Source organism: Herpailurus yagouaroundi, unplaced genomic scaffold (assembly GCF_014898765.1).
Source record: "Herpailurus yagouaroundi ecotype Mexico unplaced genomic scaffold, PumYag 205, whole genome shotgun sequence".
NCBI classification, from domain to species: Eukaryota; Metazoa; Chordata; class Mammalia; order Carnivora; family Felidae; genus Herpailurus; species Herpailurus yagouaroundi.
Window position 1 is genome coordinate 5,200,815 of NW_024412436.1, and position 20,891 is coordinate 5,221,705.

Consider the following 20,891-nt stretch of genomic DNA (forward strand, 5'->3'; position numbering starts at 1 on the left):
CGTTTTCACTCTACCCCTTGAGTTTGATTCAGTCAGCCTAAGCCCAGAAATAGTAATTCAAATGTCTATCACTTGTAATACAAAAATAGCTCCTTTTTTTTTTTTTTCCAAGATCTGCAATCAGAGGCAACTGAATTAATCAGAGTTTTAAGGATGGCTGCTAAAATAATCTTCACTTAAAAAAGACACTTTCCTGGATTAAGGGAAGGTCAGAAAGGAAATTCGTTAGCCTAAAAATGGACACAATTAGAGCTAATGGAGGAAATATTATCTTCCAAATAGGGTATTTTCTAAAGAAATGGTTTGGAAAGAATCCGTATCTGCCGTGTTCCAATTATTCTTAGAATGTAACAGATGAGCAGAATGAGGAGGGGTTTACTGTCACCCAGGACTGATGATCACACTCGGTTTTTCTTCCTGAGGTCTTGCCCGAGACTCTAGGTCAGGCAGAAAAAGAGTACTCCCCCAGTTCTCCCAACCATCTTCCAAATGTTTATTCGCAGGACACAATGGGCACTTTGGCTATTCTTTTAAATAAACTGATAGCCATACTGTATCAATCAGATTTTTTTTCTGCTAAAGAGGGTGGATTATTATTATAGAGAACAATGGATTATTATTTGTGGCCCAAACCTCAAAACAAACCCTTCTTTCAAACAAGAAGCAAACAAAAGATGTTCCTTGCCTTTGTGGGTAGGCAGAAAACCAGCCCCAGGGCATCTGAGTTCAAAACGAGGGACAAAGCACAAGACCAGAAGATCTGACCAGCTTTTCCAGGAAGCAGTGTTGGCTTATAACCCTTATTTATGCTGCGTGATTTTGACTAGTTTTCTCCATAGTGGCAAGCGCTACAAGGAAAGCCAGTCTGCGAAGTCAATAAATAAGTCTCCTCAGGGTTTTCTCCAAGTCAGATCCCTGCCTCAAGGCTGGCCTGCAAAATCTGGTCGGTACCAGAGAGGTTATTTAAAGATGTTTCAGTTTACAGTCACGGAATTTTGGCCGAAAAGACTAACCAAATCCCTAAAGTGGCTTTTAGACAATTGATCTGAGACAGACTTAACTACACCAGAGCTGGTTAATATACAAGTGACTTAAAAAAACAAAAACAAAAACAAAAACAAAAACCCTCACTCTTTGGCTCATTTGCACAGGCAGCTGTTACAGCCAGGGTTATGGATTCCAACTCTGGCCAATCAGCTGTTCCAAAAGAACAAAATGGCTCCATGCACAGCTAGTTAGCATCCTCTGATCCCTGACTCTCTCTCTCTCTCTCTCTCTCTCTCTCTCTCTCTCTTTCCAGCTGTCCTAGTTCTTGGAGATCCCAACTAGTCATAAAATGAACTTCCCAAAGCCCTGGTCTCTTTGTTGATCTTCTCTTCTACAAAAATGTTACCCTCAGGCCTGTCCCAGCCCCCCATTCTCACATCCGACCCTCGGCCAGGGCTTCTCTGCCTTAGCACTACTGACAACCGGGCTGGATTGTTCTCTGCTCAGGTCTGTTCTATGCATCGCAGGATGTTCAGCAGGGTCCCTGGCCTCTACCAGATGTCAGTGGAATCTTCTCCCCTTCCAGCTGTGGCAACCAAAAAGGTCCCCAGACATTGAAACATCCTCTCAGGGGCCAAGTTACCGTGGCTGAGAATCAGTGCTCCAGACCCTACCAATACGAGCACCCGCTCCACAATCTCAAGCTTCTCTGCTCTCTGACGGCCTCCTCCTGTCTTTCCGGACCACTTACTCTGCTGATCCTTCAGCCGCATCAGAACCTAAGATCTGTCACCCTCCCCCGCCCCCCCCCAGAGGACCACTTCATACCCTTCTCTCTGGCCTGGACTCTCCGCTAAGGTCTGTGCTTCCTAGTTCACTGAGAAAACAAGCAAACCTGAAGGCAACTTCCTCGCATCCCTCGCTCCCCGCAGCAACGCCCCGTGCTCCGTGTTTCCTCTGCTACCGTGTCCGAAAGGTCTGCACCTCTCCTCGGGGCCGGTCCCTGCTCGGGGCACAGGACCCCATCTTCTCTCGCCTAACCAAGGATGTTAATCCAGCAATCCTCCCTCTTTCTCCTGAAGTTCTCACTCTCAACTGAGTTACTGCCACCGGCCATATAAATACCTATATTTATATCCCAGGTTTAGGGGGAAAAACATCTTGACCCTGCATCTCATTTGAAAGAACTGTATATATTCACCGTGCGCAGTTTCTCTCCTCCCACATTCTCTCCCTTTTTTTTTTTTTAACTTCTTTTAAGTTTATTTGAGAGAGAGACAGAGAAAGAGTGCAAGCACACATGGGGGAGGGGCAGAGAAAGAGGGAGAAAGGAGAATCCCAAGCAGGATGCGGGGCTCGATCTCACCTGCGTTGAAATCAAGAGCTGGACGCTTAACCCACTGAGCCACCCAGCCACCCCCTCCCATATTTTCTTGAATAAACCCAATCCAGGCTTTTATCCCCAGTACTCCACTAAACCTATTTTTTTTAATTTTTTTAATGTTTCTTTATTTTTTTTTAATTTTTTTTTCAACGTTTATTTATCTTTGGGACAGAGAGAGACAGAGCATGAACGGGGCAGAGAGAGAAGGAGACACAGAGAGGGGCAGAGAGAGAGGGAGACACAGAATCGGAAACAGGCTCCAGGCTCTGAGCCATCAGCCCAGAGCCTGACGCGGGGCTCGAACTCACGGACCGCGAGATCGTGACCTGGCTGAAGTCAGACGCTTAACCGACTGCGCCACCCAGGCGCCCCAATGTTTATTTTTGAGAGAGACAGAGACAGGATGCGAGTGGGTTAGGGGCAGAGAGAGAGGGAGACAGAACCTGAAGCAGGCTCCAGGCTCCGAGCTGTCAGCACAGAGCCCAACGCGGGGCTCGAACTCACAAGCTATGAGATCATGACCTGAGCTGAAGTCGGACGCTCAACCGACTGAGCCACCCAGGTGCCCCTAAAACTATTCTTGTCAAAGAATCTAATGGCCTCCATGGGGCTAAATCAACAGTCAATTCTCAAGCTGACCTATTGCAACATCTGACACAGCCGATCCCTCCCAGCCTTGGAACGCCTTTTCTTCCCATTTCAATTTCTGAAGCATCACTCTTTTGTTCTCTTATCTCACTGCCTGTTCCTTTCTAGTTCTCTGACCTCTGCATGTTGGAGAGTCCCAGATTCTCCCACTGACCTCTTATCTCTTGGGGACCTCATCTAGTTTCAAGGCTATAAATATCACCTAAACGCTGATGATCCCTGTACACACACACACACACACACACACACACACACACACATATCAACGACTTCACTTGGATCTACCTGGCATCTCAAATTTAATATGACCAAATTGAATTCCTGATTCCCACCCTCAAACCCACCCTTCCACAGCCTATCCCATTTCTGTAAATGGCAATCCCAGCCTTCCAGTGGCTGAGGCCAAAACCCGGGAGTCCTTCTTGAGACCTCTTTCTCACATCCTTACCACCACGCTGTCACAAAACAGGTTTGTATCTACTTAGAAACATCTTCTCAAAAGTGATCTCTCACTGCCTCTCTCAGTGCTGCCATCTTGGTCCAAGCCACTCTCCTCTTTCACTTGGGATATTTCAGTGGCTTCCTAAACTGGTGTGTCTCTGCTCCTACCCTCACCCACTTAACCACAGCCAGTCCATGCTTTTTAAAATGCATTATCAGGGGGCGCCTGGGTGGCTCAGTCGGTTAAGTGCCTGACTCTTGGTTTCGGCTCGGGTCATGATCTCATGGTTTGTGGGCTCGAGCCCCACATCAGGCTCCATGCCGACAGTGTGGAGCCTGCTTGGGATTCTCTCTCTCTCTCCACCCCCCCTCTGCTCCTCCTCCGCTCGCTCTGTTTCTCTCTCTCAAAATAAACTGAAAAAAAATTGTAAATGCATATCAGATCTTATTACTCCTCTGCTCCAAACACTCCAAACAGTCTCCACATTAGCCAGGATCAGGACAAAGTCCTCACAGGTCCACAAAGCCCGACAAGAGCTAACTCCTAGCCACCTCTCAGACCTCACCTCCACTCTCCTCCCTCAGACACGCTGCAGCAGCCACCCTGGTCATTTTGTAGCTCCTCTGCCCGGGATGGGGGCCCCCAAGGACAGAGAACGCTAAGGACAAAAAGATGGAGGTATCCCAGGAAGTCACGATGCCAGGAGAGACAAGGGAAGAGTAAGCAGCGGTGTGGCACCCTGAGTCAGGTGCTCCCCCGGCCGCTCTCGGGAGGAGTCTGGGGAGACGCCCTTGCTTACGGTGCCTGTGGTCGCCAAGCACAGCACGGCGGTTTCTAACCAAATGCAATGAGCAAGATAGGACTGCCAGAGAAGCTCTCCTGTGTGGGGAAAACACAGGTTTCCCTCTCGGACTGCATTCCATGAGGCTCAAGCAAGGGATGAGTTCACTGGTTTCTTAAACAATTGGGAATGGTTTGCTTTGTCCAGGCCTTTTCTTTTCCCCTCCTGAGTCACTAGGAGTATTATGGCAATACACAGTAAAATTATTGTGGAATTCAGATGGGCCTGTCTTCACAGTCATAAAAGGGAGTTTTTAGGGACCAGTTAAAATGGCTAAAAATGCAAATGTAAAGTACCCTGAGATGCAGAGAAACCACTGGTCTAAACTCCATGCCACTGAGGACGGGAATCCCAGTCTGAACGAGACGTTAAATAGGGGTCTTTTAGGCCTGAGATTTACAGTTACAGTACACGGGCAAAAACTGCTGTGAGAAGTATTAAAGCTTTAATTCAAAAACTTGGATGGGGAAAAGTGTCCTGTTGAATCCCGGAAAAACCAATTGCCTCAGGAATAAAAAACACAGAGATGAAATGAAATGAAATGGAAAGATTAAGTGATATGTAAACGTTTTTATATCCTGCCAACTTTGGACTCTGAGTTATATATTAACTTACATGTAAATTTCAAAAACGGTAACAGGCGCTGAGCTTACGACTTTCTTCCTGGTGAAGGAATCCTGACCTGCTAAGTTACACCAGCATCCAGAGGGCAAGAAGATGAACAAGAACAGTCCTTCTTGTAGGAGATCAATTCAAATGAAAAAAGCCTGAAAAATCGTTTGACAAGTAATCGAAGAGTTCGCAGAATCAACTCAACACGGGTCATTTGTTTCTACAGCAGTCAACTATGACACCTACAGCTTGGTTTTCTTCCATTTTGGATGGAGAACCAGAACAGTTTTGGGGGAAAATCCAAGTAAATACACAATACAAAATAACACCCATCACAACCCCAAAGGAAAAAAGCAAATTCAAAATCAAGAATAGTTTGGCCAGGAGTCTGTTTCCTGATGTGATCTGTTTCAATACCGTGAATTGTTGAAGAAATGCAATGTCAGTAATGCCTCCAAAAGTGCCAAATGGTCTTGCTCCAAGTAAATTCAAACTCATACTATAAAATCATCTGAAATACACTGGAATAGCGTTATTACGGATGAATAAACACTTGCGGGGCCTAGACGGAGATCCCAAAACTTAACAAGTGAAACAATTCTTTGGCATATCACTTCTGGGTCCATTTGTAGTACGCTGGTTTGTAAAAACCTTATCCTTTGAACAGCTCCCACCACAGTTTTCCTTGAAACTGAAAGAAGGCTTTTGTTTTGATTTTTTTTTTTTTGGAAACACTTTGATGTCACCAGAATATTCTCCTGCCTAGAAGAATACAATCAAGTAATTTATTTAAATAGATTTCTGGCCTATCTCACCGGTACACAGTGTTAACCTGATATCGTAATATCGCCTAACCACAAGCATACACATGACCTTTCAAAACATACTAAAAGGGAGAAATAAAAGGGCACTGAACACAACCGAGACGAGTGGCTCGGAGTGGAGGAAGGTAGACGGGGCAGGAGGAAAAAAGGCACACACTACTGGTAACGTTTTATTTCCTAGGGTAGGCGGTGAGGGCATGGGAGCTCATTTTAACGTGAGGTGTGTAAACTGTAGGCACGCGCGCACACACACACACACACGCACACACACTCTTTTGTATGTATTTTATTTTTCATAATAAAACCTGTTTTTCTTTTTAAAAGAAAAGGAAGACATCAGTAAGGTGGTAAGAGATTTACTTCTTCAATTCCAGAATGCTCCAGTGAAAGCATTCAGCACAGGATTCCCTCACAGTGTCAACTGTCACTCCTACAATCAGGCTGGATACCAAGAAGCCAACTGATGACGTGTGTCAGTTGGAAACAGCACAGGGGCCGGGCTGGAGGCCTCACATCCTCAGAACGGGACCACTCTGCAGCTGGAGCGGGCCCCTTTCTTCCGTGAGTCAGGGCTATCTATCTTGGACTCCCTCGGCTGGATAGCACAAAGCAAGTGGAGGCTACAAAAATACACTCTCTTCAATGAACCCTAACGATTAATAAATTCAGCTTTTCACTTGTCAGGAACACACTCCTCTACTACACGCTGTGTCTGTTGTCATGCTTTGGGCCTCAATCTAAAAGTGACATCCTTACAACGTGTGCCCCAAATCCCCACCCTGTGCTCCCTCACATCCTGCCTGCCCCTGCAAAGGCTCCCTCACACTCTACTGGAATGACCGGCTGTCTGGAACCAGGAGAGAGCAGGGGACTGTGTCCACCTTGTTCACCGTCATATTCTCATCACCTCACAAATGCCTTTTGTCAACGCGTTCAACAAACGTTTGCTGGGAAATGGGGAGGAAGGAAGGAAAGGAAAGAGAGAAAAAGAAAACATACCAACTAGACTCAGATAAGCTCAGCCATAAAAATTACACACTTGCTTCACAACAAATGCCTGTAGGATAATGCCCCAAACAGTGTCTGCAAAGATGACTCAGGGCCAGGCTCGGATGCTGAATCTGTCTTGGACGAGGCTGAGCCAGGCTTCGAGAGACTCACCTTCCAATCTAGATGAGAGAATCCCAAAGGAGACTCATCTTTGGAAACGTTCAATAAGAAAAGTCTATGTACTTGAAGACCCTGAATGGCCAAAGCAATCTTGACAAAGAAAAACAGAAATGGAGGTATCACAATTCTAGACCTCAAGTTATATTAGAAAGCTGTAGTAATCAAAACAGTATGGTGCTAGCACAAAAACAGATGCACAGATCAGTGGAACAGAAGAGAGAGCCCAGAAATAACCCACATTTATATGGTCAATTAATCTTCAACAAAGGAGGCATGAATAAGCAATGGGAAAAAGTCTCTTCAACAAACGGTGTTGCAAAAACTGGACAGCAACACGCAAAATAATGAAACTGGGCACTTTGTTACACCATACACAAAAATAAACTCAAAATGGATTAAAGATGAGGCATCTGGGTGGCTCAGTCAGTCGAACATCCGACTTGGGCTCAGGTCATGATCTCACAGCTCGTGAGTTTGAGCCCCGCGTCGGGCTCTGGGCTGACAGCTCAGAGCCTGGAGCCACCTTCGGATTCTGTGTCTCCCTCTCTCTCTGCCCCTAACCCACTCGCATCCTGTCTCTGTCTCTCTCAAAAATAAATAAACATTAAAAAAAATTAAGAAGTGGATTAAAGATGTAAATGTGAGACCTGAAACCATAAAAATCCTAGAAGAGAATATAGACAGTAATTTCTCTGACATCAGCTGTAACAACATCTTTCCAGATATGTCTCCTGAGGCAAGGTAAACAAAAGCAAAAATAAACTATTGGGACTACACCAAAATAAAAAGCTTCTGCATAGCAAAAGAAGCAACCATCAAAACTAAAAGACAACCTACCGAATGGGATAAGATACTGCAAATGACATACTGATAAAGGGTTAGTATCCAAAATATATATAAAGAGCTTCTACAACTCAAACCTAAAAAAAAAAAAAAAAAAAAAAAGCCACAAATAATCCAATTTAAAAATGGGCAGAAGACATGAACAAGCATTTCACCAAAGAAGACATCCAGATAGCCAAGAGACACATGGAAAGATGCTCCAACGTCATTTCATCATCAGGGAAATGCAAATCAAAACGACAATATGACATCGCCTCACACCTATTAGAATGGCTAAAATAAAAAACACAAAAAACAAGTATTGGTGAGGATGTAGAGAAATAGGATCCCTTGTGCACTGTCGGTGGGAATGCAACCTGGGGCAGCCACCATGGAAGACAGTATGGAGGTTCCCCGGAAATTAAAAAAAGAACTACCCTAAGACCCAGTAATAGCACTACAGGGTATTACCCCCAACATACAAAAAGACTAATTCAAAGGGATACATGCTTCCCTATGTCATCTATTGCAGCATTATTTACAATAGCCAAATTATGGAAACAACCTAAGTGTCCATCAACAGATGAATGGATAAAGATGTAAATGGATAAAGATACATAATGGAATATTATTCAGCCATAAAAAAGAATAAAATCTTGCCATTTGCAACAACATGGATGGATCTAGAGAGTATAAGGCTAAGTGAAATGAGATAGTCAGAGAAAGACAAATACCACACGATTTCACTCATATGTGGGAATTTAAGAAACAAATGAACAGAGGAAAAAAAGAGAGACAGACCAAGAAACAGACTCCTAACTATAGAGAATAAACTGATGGTTACCGGAGGGGAGGTGGGGGGGAGGATGGGGTGATGGGGATTAAGGGCACACTTATCTTGATAAGCACTGAGTTATATATGGAACTGCTGAATCACCATATTGTACACCTGAAACTAATATAACACTGTATCTTAACTACACTGGAATTAAAATTAAAAAAAAAACAACTTTACCTTGAAAAAAATAATAATAAGGCTGTGTACTTTCACTAACACACAGGATTACTCAACTCTTCTCAGAGTCCATTCCTTCCACTAATGATCAATGTCCAGCTGGCCACATCTCTATCTTTAACCTCTTTTGCACCAACAAAGGTCTTTCTGTTTCTCAAATGAGAGACATTCAAAAGGTCCTGAATCGGGCCAGTCATTGAACTGATCATTTGACTCCTTAAAGCCCTGGGATTTCTTCTTTGCCCTCCTCTATGTATGCACTGTTCATCTTTCTTTCCTGTTACTGCCTTCCTTTCCTTCAATCAACGGTTCATTCTTTCAAACCACACTGGGACTCAGCCTCGGCCCTTAATGGACTGACAGTCTCATGGAGACAAATAAACAAGTATCTACAGTGCAGTGGCAGAGGCATGGTGCCTGGCCCCTGGGACGCAGAGACTTTACAGGACCAGGGCTTCCACTAAAGGACAAAGTGTCCAAACAGTCAAGCAGTCAACCCAAATGCCACAGTTGTAGTCAATCTGAGTTGTGCCATCTACGTCAAGTGTCCTAGCATTTCTCAGTTCTTAGCAAACTGATGAAAGTAAGAAATCAGATCATTTTATTTCCGATAGATGATAGTGGACTAAAAGGCTTACCGTAAAGAGCATGTTGAAAGCCCTGGGGGGCACATGTTATAGATTAAAAAAAAAACAAAACAAAAAAAACCCCAAAAACAAACAAAACACTATCACATACTTTACACTTCTCATGTGCTAAAATATACTTCTCTTTCTAGTCAAGCAAAAGACCACGATACCTTACATGTATCTTTCCGAGCTCTCAAATCTTATCAGAAGGTCTACCATATGTTAGAAGATACCTGGACTGAAATTTAATCCAAACCAGAAAAAAAAAACAAAATACAAAATATTAGCGCCAACAACAGAACATGACATTGGAAAGAATGCGACTGTGGTCAAGGGCAAGAAGGGTATTCCTCACCTCCAAAATAAGGTAAAAGGGTGCAACGGAAAAACCCCACTTACTGAGTGCTTATTACGGGTAAAGCATTACTAAACTAAGGAACATGTATTCTTTTTCAACAACACTGTTGGGTGTTATCTATTGGATGGAAACTCAAGAGAGGCTAAAGAACTTGCCCAAGTCACTTACTCAGCAGATATGGAGCCAAAAGTTGAATCCAGGATGTCCTGACCCCAAAGCCTAGCTCTTTCCGCTACGCTGATTCTCGAGCTTTAAATGAATCTTTTATTCAAACAAAATATGGGTTCTTCTGGGGAACCGAGTATGTAATGGAGAAAGAGGTAGTTTTCACATACAAGTCGGATAAGAAGTATTCAAAACTTACAATTTAAGTCCAAGAACTGCAGCACAGCACAATGGTTCTCGACCTTGGCTGCACACTGGAATCACCTAAGAGCTTTAAAAAATACTGATGCCATTGGGGCGCCTGGGTGGCTCAGTCGGTTAAGCGTCCGACTTCGGCTCAGGTCATGATCTTGCGGTCCAGGAGTTCGAGCCCCGTGTCGGGCTCTGTGCTGACTGCTCAGAGCCTGGAGCCTGTTTCAGATTCTGTGTCTCCCTCTCTCTCTCTGACCCTCCCCCATTCATGCTCTATCTCTCTCTGTCTCAAAAATAAATAAACGTTAAAAAAAAAATTTAAAAATACTGATGCCTGGGGCACCTGGGTGGCTCAGTGGGTTAAGCATCTGACTCTTGATTTTGGCTCAGGTCATGATCTCACGGTCCATGGGAACCAAGCCCCATGTTGGGATCTGTGCCGACAGCTCGGAGCATGCTTGGGATTCTCTCTCTCCCTCTCTCTGCCCCTCCCCTGCTCGTGCTTTCTCTCCCTCAAGATAAATAAATAAAACATTTAAAAAAACAGTAGCTGTAAAAAATACCGATGCCTACTGAAACTACTCTGCGTGATACCGTAATGATGGATACATGTCATTATGCATTTGTACAACCTGGAGAGTACACCCTACTGTAAATCATGGACTTCAGGTGGTTCAGATGTAACACTGTAGGTTCATCAACTGTAACAAATGCACAGCTCTGGTGGGATGTTGGTAACGAGGGAGGCTATGCATGCCTGGGAGAAAATGGCACAGGGATATATAACCTTTCTCTCAATTTTGCTGTGAAAAGTAAAGTCTATTAAAAACAAATATTGGGGCACCTGGGTGGCTCAGTCGGTTGAGCGTCCGACTTTGGCTCAGGTCATGATCTCGCGGTTCGTGGGTTCGAGCCCCGCGTCGGGCTCTGTGCTGACGGCTCAGAGTCTGGAAGCCTGCTCCTGCTTTGGATTCTGTGTCTCCCTCTCTCTCTGCCCCTCCCCCGCCTGTGTGCGGTCTCTCTCTCTCTCAAAAATGAATAAGTATAAAACAAAAACAGAAACAAAAACAAACATTGATGTCTGAGTCCCACCCCTAGCCCCAGGGACTCTGGTTTAATTGGCATGGGGCATGGCCTGGGCACCAAGACTTTTAAAAGACCCCTAGGTGATTCTAAATTTGTAACCACTATCTTACAGACAAGTGAGATATGGGGCTGTACATATGGTACTATAATACAGTGAGACGGGTCCGAAGCACATGGGCCAAGCCTTACCTGGCATTTGGCTGAGTGTAGGTGCAGTATTTCACTTGTAAAATATATTATTAGTACACATGCAGAGACCTGAATTTTTTACGAGACTAAGGCAGTGATTGACTACCTTCTTAACCACACACTGGCAAGTTTAAACGTATACACAGAAATTACAAAAATCTGCTTCATTCTGAAGAATGCGTTAGCTGCTGGAATCGACACGGCAGTGGTCTCACAGTCCTCAAATTATGCCTATAACTTCTTATCTGTGTATGTCGCTCTTTATTATTATTTTCATTGTTAAAAATAAACTTTAGGGGGCGCCTGGGTGGCGCAGTCGGTTAAGCGTCCCACTTCAGCCAGGTCACGATCTCGCGGTCCGTGAGTTCGAGCCCCGCGTCGGGCTCTGGGCTGATGGCTCAGAGCCCGGAGCCTGTTTCCGATTCTGTGTCTCCCTCTCTCTCTGCCCCTCCCCCGTTCATGCTCTGTCTCTCTCTGTCCCAAAAATAAATAAACGTTGAAAAAAAAAATAAAAAATAAAATAAAATAAAATAAAATAAACTTTAGGAAAAAAAACGTACATCCAACATTTGGAAGCTCTAAAAGCACAGCTGCCAGACCCCCGCCCCCGGGAATCTACTGAAGAGAGCCTGGAAACTACCGTTCTGCTCGGTTTTTGAGAAGTTCAGGTTTACCGCAGGGGAGTAAAGCCACAGTCTGCTACTGCCGCAGCCTACAGCCGGACAGACTAACCACACGTTAACCGCACGGGAGAAGTGGATCCAACGGAGAAGGAAACGGTTCACCCCGGTTAGAGCTACGGGTGCTCTCCGAGCTCGGTCTCCTCCCTGCTTATTCTTTGGGCACGTTCTTAATTAAACGCAAATTTACCCATGCCAATTTCTGAGATTTAAAACCCGGTTTAAAAGTCGCCCCGTTGCTTCACGAAGCCCCTGGTCCTCAGCATGGAGCACTAGACTTTTCAAAGTAACATCCCCCCCCGCCTTTCCAGCTTTACATCGGTGAAGGCCAATGGATAGGCTGGTACCAGCTTGCTCTCACCTCCCTCACCAGGTCGCGCAGATGGCACACCTCTGGGCAACAGAGGCCCATCTCTAAAATCCTGCAGACTCTCAAAACTCCACCTAAACTGGACTTCAGGGGCGCCTGGGTGGCGCAGTCGGTTAAGCGTCCGACTTCAGCCAGGTCACGATCTCGCGGTCCGTGAGTTCGAGCCCCGCGTCAGGCTCTGGGCTGATGGCTCAGAGCGTGGAGCCTGTTTCCGATTCTGTGTCTCCCTCTCTCTCTGCCCCTCCCCCATTCATGCTCTGTCTCTCTCTGTCCCAAAAATAAATGCACGTTTGGAAAAAAAAATTAAAAATAAATAAATAAATAAATAAATAAACGTTAAAAAAAAATTTAAAGGGGACGTCATTAGTAACGGAGCAAACTGGTAAGACATGCCTCCCTATCACATGCACCGAGAACAGCACGTCACTTCTGTGGTACTCCTGACAAATGAGTGTGACCGGAACCATCAGACAAACCTGACGGAGGGACATTCTACTATGTAAGTGGCCCTTATTCTTAAAACATGTTAATGTAGGGGCGCCTGGGTGGCGCAGTCGGTTAAGCGTCCGACTTCAGCCAGGTCACGATCTCGCGGCCCGTGAGTTCGAGCCCCGCGTCGGGCTCTGGGCTGATGGCTCAGAGCCTGGAGCCTGTTTCCGATTCTGTGTCTCCCTCTCTCTCTGCCCCTCCCCCATTCATGCTCTGTCTCTCTCTGTCCCAAAAATAAATAAAAAACGTTGAAAAAAAATTAAAAAAAAAAACAAACATGTTAATGTAAACTCAAGAAGAGAAAGAAAAAAGATTCAGGCAGTAATGCAAACTGAAGGCGACAGAAGGGCCCGGGACAGCTCAAAGAAACTCCCACAATGGACATTATTGGGACAGCTGGCAACATCTGAATGACACAGTAACTGTACCGCCTCAACATTAATTTCCTGATTTTGATAATTACACTGTGGTTACGTAAGATAATGCGCCTAGTCTTCAGGAAACATTCAAGTACTTAAAGAAACATTAAAGTACTTAAAGATAATGGGAGGGCATATATGCACGCGCGCGCACAAAAGTATTTAAGAATAAAAGATCAGGGGCGCCTGGGTGGCTCAGTCCCTTAAGTATCCTATTCGTGATGTCAGCTCAGGTCATGATCTCAAGGTTTGTGAGATCGAGCCCCAAGTTGGGCTCTACGCTGACAGCACAGAGCCTACTCACAATTCTCTCTCTCTCTCTCTCTCAAAATAAATAAACTTAAAAAAAAAAAAAAAAAAGAATCAGCACTTCTGCAGCTTTCCTATAGTTGAAAAACACACACATGAGGGAGAGGGAGAAGGATTAAGGAAATATAGTAAAATGTTAACATTTGAGAAATCTGGGTGAAGGGTAAATGCTATTTTTTTTTTTTTTTTGCAATTCTCTTGTAAGTCTGAAATTACATCAAAATAAAAATGGACAAGAAACAATGTAGTATTTTGTTTAACTGGGGGTTTTGTTTTTGTTTTGCTAACTCTTTGGTAACAGGACTTATATGGACATCAGGAACATAATAAAATTGAGTGATGCCCACTGGGGCCCCTCGGATACGTGAGGCTATTCGCCCCGATCTAGAGGTGCCCAGCATGATTATTTTTGAACTTCGATAAATGTTTTTCATTTTCTTCCTATCTGCTGCATCCCCATCACCACTGCCGACTGCAGCTTGCCTCCAGCAGCCCCTACTGCGCCTGCTAATTGCTCTAATCTATTACCGGCTTGGAAAGGCTCACCTAGTTCACGTTCATTTTACAGATGACACAATTCTAGCCCAGAGAGGCTAAGTCACTGATACGAGGTATCCACATTATCAAGAACAGAAGAAGGATCTGAACAACTCTTTTGCTCTTTTTGTGACATCATGCTGGTCTGATGAGGGTATAAAAGAACAGAAAGTAGTTTATTTATGAAGAAGCATATTATGAGTAAAGTACAAGAACCCAAAGGAGCAGACTTTGTCATATTAATCTTTGCTGTTCACTGGAGGCTTTTTTGCTTACCTTTTTTTTTAAAAGCGACCTTCCGTTTCCTTCTTTTTTGTCGTCGTTGTTAATTTATTTATTTTTGAGAGAGCCGAGGAGGGGCAGAGAGAAAGAATCCCAAGCAGGCTCTGCACCGTCAACACAGACCTCCACCCCACAAACCGTGAGATTATGACCTGAGCTGAAGTCAGGTGCTCAACCGACTGAGCCACCTCGGTGCCCCCTTTTGCTTACTTCCAAGTAGCTACATAAGCCTCCGCGGATTAGGAAAGTGTTGGCGTTGGTGTATTTTAAGATTTCCCCCCAAGCTTCCTCTTTCTTTAAAAAAGAAACCCACATGTCTCATGATCTCCAGATATTTTACAGCTTCCAGAGTGCCTGGCTGAACTGCCCGAAGTTCAGATTATTACTCACTTAGATTTATATACGTGAGACACAACAATGCGGCCAAACAGCAAAAGGAGGGCACATGCCATTAAGTCATCTGGAACCGAATATAGTTTAAAATGTACAACACGATAAAATGTAAGGCACAACTGGATGGAGTGCCTTATTCCTCCAAAAGTATTTTTCCAGGTGTTTTCAGATAACGGAGAGCATCCTCTGCCTCCTGACTTACTACGAACATTTAATGGGATGAAATCTCTGGAAACAATTCTTTGGAGTCATTCTCCCCAGAGGAATGGCATTTACTCAAAGGCTTCTGGATGGCAAGAATCGCTTAGAACAGAAAAGCCTGCCAAATGGTTGAAACTGCCATTTTGAGGAGGCTAATATGAAATCACTTTTCAAGCCCCAGGATATCTGAAAAAAGTTACAAATCCAAATGTTTATGTATGGGGGAACTGTTTAAATAAATTTGGCATATCTATAAAAGTAAATATATCATGAGAAAGAACGAGGAAGTCCATTAGCGTCGATATGAAATGATCTCCAAGGCATATTCAATGAAAAAAAAATTCAATGAAAAAAATACAAAAATTCACTCAAAATGGACCACAGACTTAAATGTGGTCTGAAAACTACAGACTTAAATGCGGTCTTAAAACTATAGAACTCTTAGAAGAAAGCGTAGTAATCTCTGCGATCTTGGATTAGGTAATGGTTTCTTAGATGTGGCACCAAAAGCACACGCAACAAAAAAAAAAATAGATAAACTGGACTTAAATCAAAATTAAAATTTTTGTGCTTCACAGAACACCATCAAGAAAGTCAACCCACAGAATGGGAGAAACTGTTTGCAAATTTTGTATCTGAGAAGGGGCTTGTAACCAAACATACAAAGGACCTTTAAACTCAACAACAAAAAAAGACAAACCAATTAAAAAATGGGCAAAGGACTGGAATAGATATTTCTCCCCCAAAAAAACCCAAACAAACAAATAACCCAATAAGCCAATAAGATGCTGAAACATCATTAATCACGAGAGAAATGCAAATGAAAACGACAATGAGATGCCACTTCATACCTGGTAGGATAACTATCATCAAAAAGACAGTAACAAGTATTGGTGAGGATGAGGAGAAATTAAACCTCTCTGCGTTGCTGGTGGGAACATAAAATGGTGCAGCCCTTTGGAAAACAGTTTGGCAGTTCGAGTTGCTACGACTTAGCGATCCTACTCCTAAGTGTGCATCCAAGAGAACTGAAAACACGCTCATCAACTGGCGAACAGGTAAACAAAGTCCGGTACAATATTTTTCAGGCATAAAAAGAAACAAAATATCGATATACGCAAAGGATGTACCTGGAAAACATCAAGCTAAGGAAAACTAGACGCACTGTGATTCTATTTACAAGAAATCTCCAGAAGAGGCAAGCCCACAGAGACAGACAAGTAGATTAGAGGGGGTTGCAGGCAGAGAGGAATGGGGAGTGAGCACTAAGGGGTACAGGGCTTCTTCATGGGGTGATGGAAGTGTTCCGAGATTAGGTAGCAATGATGGCTGCACTACTCTGTGAATACACCAAAAACCACCGAACTTTACACTTTAAGGGGGTGAATTTTATACTAGGTGGATTATATCCCAATAAAGCTGATGTTTAAAAAAACAAGTTGTTGAACAGCGGGTAGGGGATGTTACCAATTTACAGATCTCAATAAAATGTCTTTGGAAAGATACACAGGAAACTAACATTGGCCTCCTCAGCAAGGACTCCGAAGACAGAGAAAGATTTCTTACTATGGACAGTACTCTCTTTTTAAACTTCTGAACTATGTCCGTTTTTTTTTTATTAGAGGTGAACTGAAATTAGAAAATGTTTTTTTTTTTTTATCGACTAATATAAATTTTTTTTTTTTTCCAACGTTTGTTTATTTTTGGGACAGAGAGAGACAGAGCATGAACGGGGGCGGGGCAGAGAGAGAGGGAGACACAGAATCGGAAACAGGCTCCAGGCTCTGAGCCATCAGCCCAGAGCCCGACGCGGGGCTCGAACTCACGGACTGCGAGATCGTGACCTGGCTGAAGTCGGACGCTTAACCGACTGCGCCACCCAGGCGCCCCGAAAATGTTTTTAATAGACTAGTCCCTTCCGCTAGTTTAACAATGCAAAGCTCTGTGCAACAATATACTCAGCGACAGCAGGGGGTATGAAGGCCAAAATTAGCTGGAAGTAACAGAAAAATTAGCGGTTTTCTATACTGTTTAATTCCGGTTCCATTAACTTTTCCTCATTGGTCTTCTCTTTGTATCTCAGTGGCTCTCTGATGAACACATTTTCTGTGCCTCTTTTATTTGGAGACCCAAACTGAACAAATATTTCCTATAAGGGATCAAATTTCCAAACTTAGGAGAAAAAAATCTATTTGAAAAACTTTTTTAAAACCTTCTTCTACCAGATGTTATATTTTAGAGGAAGATAAGAATAATAAATGACCCTTAGGAGAAAGCCAAAAACAGCTTAGAAACACTCCTTCCTGCATGCTTTCCTCCAAATTCGCATCCAATTGGATTAAAACTACCCTATGAAAGCCATTCTTGGGGTGCCTGGGTGGATCAGTCGGTCAAGTCTCTGATTTCAGCTCAGGTCACGATCTCATGGTTTGTGAGTTCGAGCCCCGCGTTGGGCTCTGTGCTGACAGCTCAGAGCCTGAAGCGTGCTTTGGATTCTATGTCTCCGTCTCTCTCTGCCCCTCTCCCGCTCATGCTCTGTCTCTCTCTCTCTCTCTCTCTCAAAAATAAACATGAAAAAAAATTTAAAAGAAAGAAAGAAAGAAAGAAAGAAAGAAAGAAAGAAAGAAAGAAAGCCATCTTCTATTTTTCAGTCATAGCACCAGTCCAGAAACAGGCTTCCAAAACAAGCCACCGAACCCCAGCTCTACTCACACCTGGGGCAGAAGGAAATAGCCCCAGTGGGTAAAGTTCTCCCTTCCATTCAATTCCGCACCATCTGGCTAGCTGCTTTCACTTGGGAGAGCTCTGTACCACTGATGGAATTTGATGTACTGGATTCTCTACCCTCTTCTGTTACTGTGTCAGTGCTACCCACCCCTCGCTGAGGCAAACAGGGGCAGCTGGTCTACGACGCTATGTGGACGCACCAATACAACCTAACTCCCCAGCGGCCCCACCAATCCTCCCAAGGCTGGCTCCAGGCTACCATCCCGCCAGTTGATCACTCTCCCCGTGTCACTCCCGCTCCATCCTACGTTTCTGCCACACCGAACTCCTAGCCCATTCCCCAACACAATACAGTCCTTAACGACGACGTGCTCTGTACATGCTCCTCTCTCCCGCTCACTCACACTGAGCCAACGCCTACTTTTCCTTCAAGGCAACTCTAAGACAATCACATCTGGCACTTGGTTCTGACTGTGGATATTTTCCCTGAAGCTTGAATGCACTTCTGCAGAAGAGGCATAAAGCTATAAAAATTTGCATCTTTCATCAATTCTAAGATGCCACTGATGGTTAAGACCCATTATTTCACGTGCCAGTGGGAACTGAATAATGCTGGTTCTGACTCACCAGCAACTGTAAGGCATATCCCAATGTCACAGATATTAAAACATGAGAAACTGTCTGAAAATTAAAGATCTGCAGTAAACCACAAATCTGAAAGGTAAAGATGTCGTCTTCTGACTATTTACCCGTAACATGTCTCCTGATAACTGTTTCCCAGTCTCTCCCAGGCCTCTGGCATCTAAAAGTCTGCATTTTATTCCCATTTGATCCTACTCCCCAACAGTTAACCCAGAACCTAAAACTTAAGATGCGCACAGTAAAACAGGAGTCCCATTTATTAAATTTAAAACCAAGAGTTCCTATTTATTAAGCATCTGCTTCATAAAGTACGCAAAGAATGTGATTAAGACTTAGAAACCATTAATGCCATAAAAATAAAACTAAAAAAAGAAGCTTCTTTGCCTACAACGACCCAGACAATACCAAGTATTTCAGAATCGTGGTTAACCCGAACGTATTAAAGATGTCAAATATTTCGTGTTTTTAAAAGATACACAGGATATGGCCTTGGGTCCAAGGTTCCCAAGACATTCTTGATATTAGAGTTTGCAGAACCTTCCATTTGCAGTATTAGATTAATGTGACATGGTATTTACTTTAGTCCACAGACAACATTTCTGCCCTAGAACAGAAACAATGGTAAGCACTTAAAAACGTTTTTGTCCGATGTTTGCTGACGGCTTTCAGGCGGCCCCATGCCCCTGCCCCTACGCAGGCTGATAAGAAAGCCCAGGTGATCCCTCCCGTGGAGCAGGCAGGAAGTTACCACGAACCCCAGCCAGCAGCCCTGGCCCCGCCCCACCATCTGGTCAGGGTCAAGATGAAGCCAGTCCCCTTTACCTGTTCTTCTAAGCCACCTCTGACCCTGCTTGGGAAGCCTGCCCTGCTCTTCCCAGGACGTCTCATTACATGTTTAGCAAACCTTGTGATACCTTCCTGGTGCATACGAGGTACCTTCCGTTTCTACACCTGAACCCAATACTGCGGGGACGGGAGGGGGATCCATTCCACCTCTTCAGCGCCCACAACAGTTATTCTTGAACTGGTGGCAACAAATCTTCTGATTTCACTCCCAATTAAATTTAATGAAACCAACACATACAGATGTTCACCCACTGTTGTAAAGGGTCCATGAAAAGAACTTTTATTTTTTATTTAAAAAAAAAATTTTTTTTTAACATTTATTTATTTTTGGGACAGAGAGAGACAGAGCATGAGCAGGGGAGGGGCAGAGAGAGGGAGACACAGAATCGGAAGCAGGCTCCAGGCTCTGAGCCATCAGCCCAGGGCCCGACGCGGGGCTCGAACTCACGGACCGGACCGTGAGATCGTGACCTGAGCTGAAGTCGGACGCTTAACCGACTGAGCCACCCAGGCGCCCCAAGAACTTTTATTAAGGCCCATATGAGAACTTATTTCAGAGGGAGGTGGCAGGCCAACTGCCCGTCTATCCGTAGGTTCCTACAGAATCCGTGGACTTTATTTAGCCGCACTTTCTAACGGACCTTACTTGTTTTACTTATCAAAAGTTGTCCCCCCTGGGGCGCCTGGGTGGCTCAGTCGGTTAAGGGGCCGACCTCGGCTCAGGTCACAATCTCACAGTTTGTGGGTTCGAGCCCCGCATTGGGGGCTCTGTGCAGACCGTGTGGAGCCTGCTTCGGATTTTTGTGTCTCCTTCTCTCTCTGCCCCTCCCCCGCTCACACTCTGTGTCTCTCTGTCTCTCAATAATAAATAAACGTTAAAAAAATTAAAAAAAAAAAAAGTTGTGCCGCCTGTAGGGTAAGTTTTTAACATGATACCACAATTTATCCTGAAAAACTACCAGCGTGGCTATGTGCTCTGTCACTGTGGACGCCAGAGGGCTACCTGAGATCACATAGAATGGTGTATAACCTGGCGCAAAGACCCCTTTGTGTGTCCACTTCTGCTTAAATTGTTCTCATAATAGTGTCTATGGTTGTTACAAGAATGAAATGAGCTAGTATCTCATTAAAGGGCTCAAGGGCTTAGAAGAATGCCTGGCCTGTGGAAGCTCCACATGGACTTCTAATAAATAACTGAGCAGCTGCAATGACACTTAGGTATATTTGTGCAATGGGATGCTTCTGGACTATACCAAGTACCCATCAAAACAGACAGTAGCCTCGCCCTTCTCTGAGCAACCACTGTACCAATAAGGAGCTCCCAAATCGTGGTCCCCTTTATCTCGTGCATTATTTGTTCTCTCTCCAAATGCACTCGAAGCACCTTGAGTGCACACACAGGTCACCCCCAGGCTTCTGCTGCACCTGCCACGGCACTTTTGTGGCGTCAGCCTCCTTAGCTGTGTGATGTGGGCCGGACTGGCTACTTCGGCAACGGTGTACCAGTTGTAGCCGGAAGGAGAGGCTAGAAAGGCTGCCCAGCCCCACCTCAATGAGATCTGTTTCTCGAAATGGAAGGTGTTCTAAAGCAATCGGTAAGTAAAGGCTGTTCAGCAATCGTTCACACAGAAT